We start from the raw sequence: 12,197 nt of genomic DNA on the forward strand, positions 1-12,197 counted from the left end.
CCAAATAACAGGGAGTAGTATGACACACTATATTTCCCCCTCTCTATAGTACAGTTAAAGCCTCTGAAGAGTCTACAGTAAAAAAAAAAAAAAAAAAAAAAAAAAATTAACACATTTAAACCCAATATTGCTCACACATATCTAATGAAACACTATTATTAAACTGCTCAAACAGTACAATGATCTTAGATTCAGATTAATAAGCAAACTTCATGAGACTTGATAGACTTTTCTCAACATTAAATTTACTTAGCCCCTCAAAGGGGTATATGGTAGGCATCAAAAAATGCATCACCAAAACCAAATATCCTTGAGTCCCTCCACACCTGGGCTGTGGTGATCCCAGAAGACCATGAGGACGAATTGAAGAGAATTTGGATGTGAACATACAACCTCCATTTAGGCAAGATGTCAGCTCTGTAGTCCCTTCAGATCAAGGATAGGTAAAGAGATTCCATTTCCCAAGTTGTATTGTATCATACCATTACCCGTTAATCAGGACTTAAGAAATAATTTCAACAAAACTGTTTGATCGCCTCAGCTTGGTATTTGTCTCTAATACCATACATGCCTAGAAATTCTGTATTGGTGTTTTGAGGATGATTTGATCAAGGTGTCCCTGAGACTGAACGAAATTCCATGCAATATTTTGTTAACTATTTTCTTCCACCAAGAAAACATTGTGATTTTTTAAGTATCCACAGGGCCCAATTTTGGAAATGTTTTCACTAGTAATTAAATTGAATTACTTAGTCTTTACATAAGTTAACTAAACTAAGATGTTATATTAGAATCTTTCTAAAAACTTACTTATGCTTGGATGGATACATATTGCATTGAAATTGTCTGTTATGATCTTGAGGATAGAATAATGGGATTTTTTTGGTCTTTTTGAGATCATATGGGCAACTCCTTATATACCACATGGGTCAAACAAAATTATGACACAAAAGTACAAGGTGCGTGTCCCCTAAAAATTAATGGATATTACTAATTTTTAAAAATGCACCAAACAAAAACTCCTTATTCTAGGCAATACATATGTATATGTGTGTTGGCATATATATGTACATGTTAATATATGTGAAAAATGTTTTAGCGACTGTGACAAAAAAAGGTAGATACGATCATATTCCTACTTCATGAGCTTATGCAACATAGGGAATGAAAAAAAATACTTGAAGAAAAAACACTAGATATTAAAATATGTAAGTAAAAGTCTGACTTCAGAGGAATGTCAAATCACTCAGAGTTGATTCATCAGGGCAAAGTTCATACAGCAAGTGACATTTAATTTGGCTTCTACCAGTGGGTGACTATATCAACAGAAATACGTCATCAGATTTTGAGAGAAAAATATCAAAAAATAAATAAACAGAAGTAGGAGTTTAAACAGTCATATCTATACTGTTTGGATAATAGAGTAGTGAAAAATTGAATCAGAGAGTTATGTTCTAAATTGTAGAACTTTGAGTAAAAATAAAATCTGTACATCTTTCAGCCACCAATGAGTAGCTATGGATAAAGAGAGTGATATTGCTAGAGAGTGATTAGGACCTTTTAAGACCCATCTCTGCACAAATGATAGAAACAAATATAGAGCCAAGTGCACATACTAATGAAAGCCCGCCCCCAAAAAAAGTGTGTATGAGGAGAAACTTTTCTAGAAAGTCTTCATGTTTAAGATGTGAAATAATGATTAAAAATATGTTGTTGTCTAATGTGGTACAAGCTTATTTAATTTTACCGATGTCAGACACAGTGTTCAGTTATTCATTATGCAGTAGAAAGTGTTTATGGCTCCTACACTGAGAAGGGAAAATACCTTATTAGATACGTAAACATTGAAGAAAGGTCTATACATTGTACTTCCATCTTCAGAATTTACTAAAAATGCTGGGCAAAGTATATTTATAAGTTCACCTTAAAAATGTCAAAGAGCTGACATCATAGTATAAAGCTGATGAAATTCTCTAAGGGAAAAAAAATGAACTCTGATTGCTACCTTGGGTACCAGGTGACTGAACCCACACATGTTCTGAGTGTTTGATGATCCAAATAAATTTGGTTTGGTCTTTGGTGGATTTATGCGGTGCTAAGAAAGAAATCAAGGGCCAACAGGGTCTGAATAAGCTGGGGAACTTAAGAGGAGATGCCCTTACATTCATCTGGGACACCAAAGTGCCACAGCCCTGGCATTATTGTAAAATAATATCTTCCAGGGGATTTTAAAGAAGATTGTCTTGATACTGAGTGGATCATAGGGGCAAAGAACAAGGATAAAGCATATTTGAGACTCAGATCATCTGGGGCTGTGAGAACCTAAAGCTATGAATTTAATGGTATATGGTACCATAGTAGTGCCCCAAGTAATGTTTAAGGCAAGAGGAAATATCCTCTAATAGGGAAATTGAAGAAAAAGAAAGGAAAGAAAGAAAGAAAGAAAGAAAGAAAGAAAGAAAGAAAGAAAGAAAGAAAGAAAGAAAGGAAGGAAGGAAGGAAGGAAGGAAGGAAGGAAGGAAGGAAGGAAGGAAAGAAAGAAAGAAAGAAAGAAAGAAAGAAAGAAAGAAAGAAAGAAAGAGAAAGAAAGAAAGAAAGAAAGAAAGAAAGAAAGAAAGAAAGAAAAAGAAAGAAAGGAAGAAAGAAGAAAGAAAGAAAGAAAGAAGAAAGAAAGAAAGAAAGAAAAGAAAAGGAAGAAAGGAAGAAAAGAAAGGAAGGAAAGAGGAAAGAGAGAGGGAGAAAGGAAGAAAAACAACTTTCATCCTAGGCCAAGATTTTCAACAATAATGAATGGTATGCAGATGATACACACCTTAGCAGACAAGGTGTAAATGATGTGTAAAAAACAAGGTGTAAAAAAAAAAAAAAAAAAAAAAAAAAATGTATATGTAGGAACAAACAGAATCAAAAGCTTACAATGAAAGAAATAATAAAATAAAAGCCTACAAAAATTCCAGATTTGAAGCTATAAGGCATATATCATAAAACAATTTAAATTATTAAAAAAAATAAAGATAAACTTTAAGATCTTTTCAAGCATCAGAAACAACGGAATGTAACAAAACACACTTGAAAAAAAAGCAGCGAATAAAATTCCTAAACCATAAATGATACGCCACAGGCACACCTCAGAGATACTACAGGTTCGGTGCCAGATGAAGTGAATATTATAGTACAGAGAGTCAAACCTATTATTTTGGTTTCCCAGTGCCTATATGATGGGGCCTATGGAGTGGGCTACAGCATCGTGTCTACAATGTATGTGGTTTAAAAATTCCTTATTGCTAAAAAATGTTAACCATCGTCTGAGCTTTCAGTGAGTCACCAACACTGAGCAAAGATCACCCAAACAAATGTAATATTAGGGCAGCCTGGGTGGCTCGGCGGTTTGGCGCCTGCCTTCAGCTCAGGTCGTGACCCCGGGGTCCCGGGATCGAGTCCCACATTGGGCTCCCCACAGGGAGCCTGTTTGTCCTCCTGCCTGTGTCCTGCCTCTCTCTCTGTCTCTCATGAATAAATAAATAAGATCTTTAAAATAAATAAATATGTATATGTTTTATAAAAAATGAATGGACTAATGAAGGAAATGTTTGAAATAATGTGAGAATTACCAAGATGTGACACAAGGACGTGAAGCGAGCAAATGCTGTTGGAAAAATGGTGCCAATAGACTTACTTTTCATGCAGGGCTGCCGCAGACCTTTAATTTCTAAAAACAGTATCTGTGAAGTGCAGTAAAGCGAAGGGCCACAGAGCGAAGTGCGTCTGTACTTGACAGCAGGAACTGAACTGGAGGTTTCAGCAGAGTATTCCTCAGCTGCGTCTTTCTGGTACCCCAGGCCTCCTTATTTGGTATCTACCATAAAATTAAATTGTTCCAGAATATGTATTAACCTTGATATATTTATTTATAGTTAGTGCTTGTGCTTGTAAACTGAAGAAATACATTTTATGTATGAAAAATAATTTGGCTGGTACTTTGAGGTTTAATATTTACCTGCTAGCGAGTGCATTTGATCATTTCAATGGGCCCAGGAGCTTTCTCATGCTCACATAATGAATAGTGAAAATATTTATTTCCCCCCTTCTCCTCCCCTGCGTTTTAAAAGTATTTCTTCTTCACCCATCAATGAAAATACTTATTCATTATTTTTTTATATACAATATTGGGTCATATGTTCACCAGCTTCAATATGACCATCTAGTCCAAGTCATAACTGAGTACTTGCTGACATTGAAGACAGCACCAATTAATGAGTCCACATGAAGTCGATGGATATGCCCGGTCTTCCTGAGTTTTGATGAGTTGCCTTAGGAATTATTCTTTCATGTCTGGGCACATCTACTGATTTAACAAAACCATTGATCTAGAGTTGTTTCACATTAAGCCCATGATCAGATAATTGGTCCGACCCAAGACTGTTTATAAAAAGCTCCCATGTATCTACCATGATGAGTCAAAGGAAGCCCCGACACACCTGTACAGTGGGAAGCAGCAGCTGCTTTGAAACTCAGTCTGCAGACTCTATAACAGTGTCTCAAAATCTTATATTAATACTTGAATTACCTACGGAAATCTTGTTGGGATCTTTTTAGGGGAGAACCGCAAAAGCACATTTTCCTAAGAAACTATAATCCATGTTTAAACAGTTTGAAAAAAAAAAACTACAAATGCATCTATATCTATGGCATTTATTTTTATATTTTTATTTGTTCATAAATGAAAAGATTGTCTCTCTCTTTTTTTTTTTCTTTTTTTTGAGAGAGGGAGAGAGAGAGAGTTGAGGGGTGTGGGAGGGACAGAGAGGATCTTAGAAGCAGGCTCCACACCAAGCGCGGAGCCCAACTCGGGACTCAATCTCCCAACCCTGAGATCACGACCTGAGCTGAAATCAAGGGTCAGATACTTACCTGACTGAGCCACCCAGGCTCACCCTCCTCCTTTTCATATCTGTAGTATTAGCTCTTTATGTCAATTCTAATTTCCTAGTTTGCCAATTACAGTTGTATGCAGAACATATTTAATGAAGTCTATACTAAAATGAACAGTTTAATTCATTGGTTCTATGTCATGTCCCTCCTTAAGCTTGAAATCCTTACCATTAAGCAGCATTCTTTTGTAATGGCTCTTTTTTTTCCCTCTAAAATTTCTTTCTAGTCCTAATCAAATTTCCAGTTTTTCCACTTTCAGTTTGTAAAATTTCTGCAAAATGAATTTTTTTTTACACAGCTTTTTATCTTTTCTTTTAGTTTTCCCTTTTCTTACTTTTTTACTTCTTTCCCCTTCACTTACAACTCAAGACATTCCTTTTTAATAGCTTTTCATTCATCAGTGGGTTCACTTCGCCACTTCTAATTATTCTATATAATACCTTAAACACTCTAGGGTAAAAATCATACATATAGATGAAGACTAAAATTATATGAAACAGATAAATTCTCTGGTCTTCTTCTAATGTATGATTGTGAGAAATATGCTGTTTTGTCATTTTTCTGATACTTGTTTAGATGACAACCTGTCTCTTTTACTCTAAGGTTAAATAAACCAAATAGAAATTTAAAAAAATTACTGTTACTCTTTGTTTTTTAGCATATTTTCAGTCCATTTTCTATTAATACAATTAACAAAGTACATAGAATTTGAAAATACTGCTTTTTAATATTGTTTTAAACCAGAAAAATGATAAAGTCCCCCACGTTTTGCTTTATATTTCTTACACCATTTCTGCTTTTCTTGTCATTTCCAGTGCTCATCTTTGAATGTACTGAAACCAGGCCCACTGCTGCTTCAAGAAAGACAGGGTTTCAACAGCCTGAAACTTACTGCTACTTTACACGATGTTCTGGCAAATTGCCTGTTCATTCTTATTTATAGATCTTAGAAAAATAACAACTGTGCCTTGAATTTGAGCATATCAAGTGCCAAACTCTTATGTTATCGTCTCAAAGTAGTTAAATTTATTAGATCTGCATAAATACTCTCTGAGGTCAATGTCACCAATTTTGACATAAATTCAAGATGTTTCATACATGGACATATTTTAAACTTAAACATCTTGTCTTATTAAAAGTATCATTTGGATAAATATAATATTTTAAATAAATTGACAAAACATTGTTTTTATCTCATTTAAATGTATAAATGTTAGAGAGTGATGCCAACACGGGGTACCTCAAATAAATTAAAATTGATGAGATTTTTCTTCAGGATACAAAGAAAATGGATATGGAAGATGAACTATGGATGTTACATATCTAAGTAACCAATCATATGATAGACTAGGATCTTCATTTTTGTTTATTATTATTATTTTTTATTTTTATGATAGTCACAGAGAGAGAGAGAGAGAGAGAGGGCAGAGACACAGGCAGAGGGAGAAGCAGGCTCCATGCCCTGGGAGCCCGACGTGGGATTCGATCCCGGGTCTCCAGGATCGCGCCCTGGGGCAAAGGCAGGCGCTAAACCGCTGCGCCACCCAGGGATCCCTTGTTTAGTTTTTTAACGATTTTATTTATATATTTGAGAGAGATCAAGATCAAGTTTTTTAACGATTTTATTTATATATTTGAGAGAGATCAAGTGAGGACATAGCAGAGAGAGAGAGAGAGAGGGAGAAGCAGACACCCCACTGGGCAGGGAGCCAAATGCAGGGCTCCATCCCAGGACCCAGAGTCACAGCTGAGCCAAAGGCAGACACTTAACCAACTGAGCAACTCAGGTGCTTCTTCATTTGTTTTTATTTACAAAAGGTAGAAAAGGGGTGATCCTAGGAAACAAATTCAAATACCAGGCACTCAAAGATGTTCCTTTTATTTTTGCCACAAGTACTCTCCAAATCATACTCAGTCCTACTGACATTGGGATGCTATCATAATTGTTAGACCAGCTTAATATCAATTTTATTTGTAAGTTCATCTCTTTCCAGTTTATTGTAAATATTGAAAATGACCAATTAAATCTGTTGTTTTTAAAATAAAATTCAACAGAACAAGAAAGTTTTAGGGAGGCCTGGGTGGCTCAGCGGTTGAGCATCTGCCTTCAGCTCAGGGCATGATCCTGGAGTCCCGGGATCGAGTCCCACGTCGGGCTCCCTGCATGGAGCCTGCTTCTCCCTCTGCCTGTGTCTCTGCCTCTCTCTCTCTCTCTATGTGTCTCTCATGAATAAATAAATAAAATCTTAAAAAAAAAGAATAAGAAAGTTTTAAAGTTCAATATCTTAATGAAATGAGGATCTAGAGTTTGGAATCAATGAATTATTCAAAGAGAGTTATATTTTACTTATTCACATATTACTTCTTCATCATATACTACATAACATAAAAGAGTGAAGGTAGAAAAAGAAAATTGTAAATTAACTTGTTGTGATGTGGAAAATTTAGGATATTGGAGACTTCGTTTTTAATGAAGGGATATGGAAAAAGAATGGTCTTCTCTAAAGAGTTAACTCTTCTAAAACTCCCACCTTTTCAAAGGCACTTTGACTCTGAACTTCATTTGCTACCTCTTGTAAATAAAGCTTATGAAAACATGATAAATGTAGGTTTTAAATGTCAATTCCTAAGGCCTAAAAAATTTAGTTCCATTCATCAGTATGTGATATGTAAATAACACACCATTATAAGAGTTAAAATGAGTATGGTTCCTGATGAGGGTTCAACATACAATTTTTCGACTTTATAGGGTGTAAAGGCAGTATGCATTCAGTAGAAACTGTACTTTGTGTTTTGAATTTTTCTTTTTCCAGGCCGCTGATTTGGTAGGCTACCCTCTAGTGATTTTGGGCAGCATTAGCTCAGGGATTCCTAGTTAGCCATATGGTCAACCTGTGTAAACAATACACTAACAACCATTTCGCTCCCCTACAACCAGTCTATTTTTCACTCTCAGTAGAGTATTCCATATATTATGTGATATTACTCAACATTTTAAAATAAAGTAGGCTTTCTGTTAGAAGATTTTGTCCAACTGTAGTCTCAGGTAAGTTTCTGAGTACTTTTAAGGTAGGTGATGTTTGGCAGGTGAGGTGTATTAAAAGTATTTTGAATTTAGGATATTTTCAACTCATAATGGATTTGTTGGAACACAATCCCATCATAAGTCAAGGCAATCTGTACTTTCAAAGGGAAATTTAATTCTTTTGAAATGGCACTTCTGAAATAGTAATGAAAGTGATAAAATATTATTTCTCTATTATTAAATATAATTACTTAGAATAAATTATAATTATATAAAAAGTAAACACTTTCAATGGATGCATGTTTTCTTGAGTACTATTTACTATATTCAAGTAATGGGGATAGTGTATACATGCCCAGAAGTGCCAGGTTACAAGGTGAGAATGGAAAAGATGGGATAAGACAGTTTCCAGGTCTGTCCTGTTCAAGAAAATTAGAATTTGCACATATTGTGCTGAAAAAAAAAACTCCACATTTCCATGGAATATAACTTTGACTTAGACGCATTAAAAGAATTTTAAAGAAGCATTTTAAGGTACATTTTCCTAGGTAAGAAGCCCTATAAGGTACATTAACATAAAGCATATTACTGTTTCTCAAGCAAAAAGAAAAAAAAATCTTATTTTTTTGGCCATGATGAAGAAATTTTATAGCATTTTCCTAGAGAAACTTGTACTATAAAATGAAAGGTCTTCCTGACAGACACAACCAATTAAAAAACACTTGTTGAACAAATAAATAAAAATTATGTGACATGATAGGGGTGCTGACTATGGCTATAATGGCAATCATAATATACAAATGCATCATATCAACAGATTGTATAACTTAAACTTGCACAATGTTATACGTCGAATATATTTCAATAAAAATAGAGCAAATAAAAAAGACTTTTTGAATAAATGAAATAAACGTCATCTTGTTTTACTTTGTCATTTTCTACCTAAGGAAACATTCACATGCACTGTTTCACAAAGAAGCCAAGGCTGGTCACTGGTGAAGCCTACTCCTAACTTGATCCCCTCACGTTCCTCTAATATTTTTGCTCAATATACTTGAAATAACCAATTTGTTAGCCTATCATTGTTTTTACTGGTCATTGTTCATCACACCTACAGTGCTCTTGGTAGTTAAGGACATTTTAATAACATTAAATGATAGAAATTTGTGTCCTCCATGGATGTTTGTGCTTGGGAAAAGTCTTATTTCTGGTGATCCAGCACTGTCCAAAGTGTGATCATCTTGTTTCATCAGCATTTATCAATTCCTTATTAGAATGGAGCTTAAAAGTAAAGAAAACCATGGTGTCTTAAGTGGAGATTTAAGTGCTGAAATACATCTTTTTTATTCCTTAAGAAAAATCTCACCATGATTTATTATTATTCAGAAGGATAGAGCATTCTAAAAATGGGTCACTCCATTGTCAGCATGTTCCAGATTAGCTGACAGTAGAGAAAAAAAGATAATTTGGAATTTAGCCATGTTCATTTTAACTAATGGGTCATATTTGAACAAGTTTTTTACATACAAAGAAAAATAATCTAATTCCCAAGTCAAGTCACTGTGCATTTTTACATCTTGTTTAGCTAATGAAATTATCTGACTCTGGAATATATCTTTCTGATTTTTACATCCAAATAATAGTATTAAATTTTTTTTGTCTGTGTCACAGCACACTGCCTAGACACTAACACTGAGAATAAGCAGGGAGGATGTTGAAAAAATTTAATGGCTTATATTTAATAACTAGAGACTGTATGGGGCATTCCCTTATTAAATATTTACCATCTGCTAGAAAACCAGATGGCCAAATTGTTCTTTGATAATATAGTTCACAATAATGTATTAGTCTTGCTTTGGTATAAACAAATTTTTTTAAAAGTAGAGAGAAAGAAAAAAACATTAAATAAACGATTTTTACATCAAGATCTTAACCATTGAATTTTAATCTTTTAAAAGCTAAATTTATTATGGTCTGTTACCAGTATTTATTTTCTTCAAAAAGCTACAGAATTTTCAATAGGAATAATTGAGATGAAATGCCAGTGGTTGCAACAGTTAGGTGCATTGGAATCATCTAAGGACTTTGCTAAATATTGAATACAGAAATGTTATATATTTGTCAAGAATATAGTAGACAAGGCAGCCCCGGTGGCACAGCAGTTTAGCACCACCTGGAGCCTGGGGTGTGATCCTGGGGACCCTGGATGGAGTCCCACGTCAGGCTCCTTGCATGGAGCCTGCTTCTCCCCCTGCCTGTGCTTCTGCGCAACCCCCCCACCGTTTCTATGAATAAATAAATCAAATCTTTAAAAGAACAGAATATAGTATACATGAGTCATAAGCTTTAAATAGATTACCATTCACTTTATCTTCCTAGAAAGAATTACTTTTTTTTTAAATTTTGGGTAATAAAATATATATTAATCAATATTATGTTTAACTAATTTTGAATTGTCTACTCAATGCTGAACTTTTGTGGGTTTATGTAAATCAAATGTAAATGCAATGAAATTTAGCCAGGTCATAGTAACAGTTGTAATTTGTCACTAGCGTGGATCAATATAAACCTAGAGGGATACAAAAAACATTTATTTACAGACATAAAATACTTTATCAGCATTGTACACCCCCAAAAATGAAAAATAAATGGTACATGAGAAATCATAATTAATTTACAGAGTCTTGGAAGAAATTTGTTACCTTATGAAATATTCCCTTTGTTATACTTCTATAGTCCTTACTCTGCTACTGGTAATTATATCATAGTGAAGTTGTATAAAGGAAATCTATAAAATTTGATGTAGTGCATAACTAATTCCACATATTTAGCATACAAGTACAAATAAAAACAAAGTAAAATTGGCCTCAAAAATATATTTAAAAATCATTAGGGCTATAGCTCTTTCAGTTTTATTCTGGTCATTTTTTTCTGTTTTGTGATTGCATTATTATGATACTAGTATTTTAACTATCTCTTGGTAAGATGTAAATACTGTGTTGTACAAAAAAACAAGACAGAACCAAAATAATAGTTGGAGTAATTTATATGTATCTTTTTCTAAGCCCATACAGAGGAGGAATAAGCTCCTTACCAGTGTGGCTTAAAGACAAATCTTCCCAAAATATTTTTTTTTTCCTACAGGACAAAATTTTGCCTGAAATTCCAAAGATTTATCTAAGTCACTTTAAGTTAGGATAAATATATGCCATTAATTTTGGACAGAATTTTATGAAACTAGCTATTTCTTGCTAAGATGTAGAAATAGAGCTACATAGTCTACTAATTTTATGAAAAGAACAAGGACTAACATGTCTGGAAGAGATGGAGGCTGTGATATTTGTGTTTGATATTATGGGTGCCCCATTAGATTTGTGGATTCCTTATGTTATGACTGAATATTTGTGTGTCCCCACAATTCATAGTTGAGGCCCTAATCCCCAGTGTGGCTATAATTGGAAATGAGGCCTCAAAAAATGTAATTAAGGTTAAAACAAGTCATAATGGTGATATCATCATCTTATAGGATTAGAGTACTTATTAAAAAAAAAAAATATATATATATATATATATATTCCAGAGAGGCCTGTGTCTGCAAGCATGTAAGGACCAGGTGGGCATCCACATGCCATGAAGAGAGTCCTCATCAAAAACTAAATCATGGGGCACAGGTTCGCCAAAAGATTGAGTCTTAATCTTACCACTGGAGAATGAGTCCCTCACCCCACACTTTACAACTACATAACTAAAGGCCTATTTACAATTCCTCTTATTCAGTACATTGTGTCTACTTTTCAGCAAGCATATGCCAGGGCAGATGAAAAAGCAAGAAACACAGTATAAAGAGACTAAAGTACCAAAACCAATGAAATTGAATATCATAGGGATGTTGGAATGATCAGACCAAGAATTAAAACAAAACAAAAAAAAACAATGAATAATATGTTAAGGGCTTTAATTGAAAAAAAGCATACAACATGCAAGCAGAGAGATAAAAATCCCAAGAAAAGACTTGAAAAATACTAGAGATCAAAAACACTGAAACATAATTGAAAAATGTCCTTGATGGATCATTAGTAAACTGAATGTGGCTGAGGAAGGAAACCCTGAATTGAGCATATAACAATAGAAACTTCCAAACCTGAACAGAAAAAAGAAAGAAAAAAAAAAAAAAGACTGAAAATACAGAATATTCAAGAACTATGAGACAACAACAAAAAGTGTCTGGTGTTAACTTTGA

At 34.1% G+C, this 12,197-nt stretch overlaps 1 long non-coding RNA gene across 2 annotated transcripts in view; it reads right to left on the reverse strand.

Annotated features, from left to right (window-relative positions):
- LOC144304658 (uncharacterized) overlaps window positions 1-12,197 on the reverse strand; it is a 37,903-nt gene that overhangs the window by 12,935 nt on the left and 12,771 nt on the right. For both annotated transcript variants that reach the window (XR_013371584.1, XR_013371585.1), the window contains one exon: window positions 3,677-3,856. This is a non-coding gene — a long non-coding RNA (uncharacterized LOC144304658). The remainder of the gene's footprint in view (window positions 1-3,676; window positions 3,857-12,197) is intronic.

This window comes from Canis aureus, chromosome 34 (assembly GCF_053574225.1).
Source record: "Canis aureus isolate CA01 chromosome 34, VMU_Caureus_v.1.0, whole genome shotgun sequence".
NCBI lineage: Eukaryota > Metazoa > Chordata > Mammalia > Carnivora > Canidae > Canis > Canis aureus.